Genomic DNA, 1,396 nt, shown 5'->3' with positions numbered 1-1,396 from the left:
CCCTTATGACCCAGCAATAGCACTGCTGGGGATCTACCCAAGGGATACAGAAGTGCTGATGCATAGGAGCACATGTACCCCAATGTTCATAGTGGCACTGTCAACAATAGCCAAAACATGGAAAGAGCCTAAATGTCCATCACCTGATGAATGGACCAAGAAGATGCGGTATATATATATATATACAATGGAGTACTACATGGCAATGAGAAAGAATGAAATCTGGCCATTTGTAGTAAAATGGATGGACCTGGAGGGTGTCATGCTAAGCGAAATAAGTTAGGCAGACAAGGACAGAGACCATATGTGTGCACTCATAGGTCTAACAGGAGAAACCTAATGGAGGACCATGGTGAGGGGAAGAGGGAAAGTTGGGGAGAGAGAGGGACGCAAAACTTGAGAGACTATTGAATAATGAAAATGAACTGAGGGTTGAAGGGGAAGGGGGAAGGGGAAAGAGAGGTGGTGGTGATGGAGGAGGGCACTTGTGGGGCAGAGCACTGGGTGTTGTATGGAAACCAATTTGACAATAAACTATTTAAAAAATTTTTAAAATGGAATTACACTATTAAAAAAATAAAAGGTAATAAAGTTGGAACCAGAACAACGCCACTCCTTTGCCACATCCCCTACACCCCAGAAACAGGAACATTCTGGTGTGCCAGGTTTCATGGCTCTTGCCACCAGATGGGCCTGAAGACACCTCTACTCTTTGTGATCTTTCTTCCCTTATCTTTCCTTCTACTAAATCACATAACACTTGTGTGTATACACACATACATATACCAAACGGAATTCAATTTACTGGCCTCCCCGTTTAGGGGAGTAGCATAGATCCTGACGTTCTCATTGAAAAACAATCCTAGGAGTATGTCCTTCCTATAGATCCTAGGTCAGGGCAGTCATTTCTATGGGCTGGATGTTTGATTAAACATTCTTAATAGAGCTTTGGACTTGTTCATCTGGGCTTATCCATGCCCCACTGGGAGACAGACCTTTTTTGATTTGTTATCAGTTCTCCTGTCAACATCTGTGCTGATTCATTTATTTACACAACAAATATTTATCATGCAGCTACTAGGTGACAGGCACTGAGCCAGGCCACAGGGATCAAATTGGAGGATGCTAGATGTGGAACATGCAGACTAGTGTAGAAAGACACTAAAAAGGTTAACAAAATATGATGGGTGCTATAGGAGAGTAGGGATGCAAATAATGAGAGGGGCGCCTGGGTGGCTTATTCAGTTAAGTATCTGACTTCGGCTCAGGTCATGATCTCATGGTTTGTGAGTTTGAGCCCCACATTGGGTTCTGCACTGATCATGTGGAGCCTGCCTGGGATTCTCTTGTCTCTCTCTCTCTCTCTCTCTCTCTCTCTCTCTCTCTCTCTCTCTCT

Source organism: Suricata suricatta, chromosome 8 (assembly GCF_006229205.1).
Source record: "Suricata suricatta isolate VVHF042 chromosome 8, meerkat_22Aug2017_6uvM2_HiC, whole genome shotgun sequence".
NCBI classification, from domain to species: Eukaryota; Metazoa; Chordata; class Mammalia; order Carnivora; family Herpestidae; genus Suricata; species Suricata suricatta.
This window is presented reverse-complemented; position numbering follows the sequence as displayed.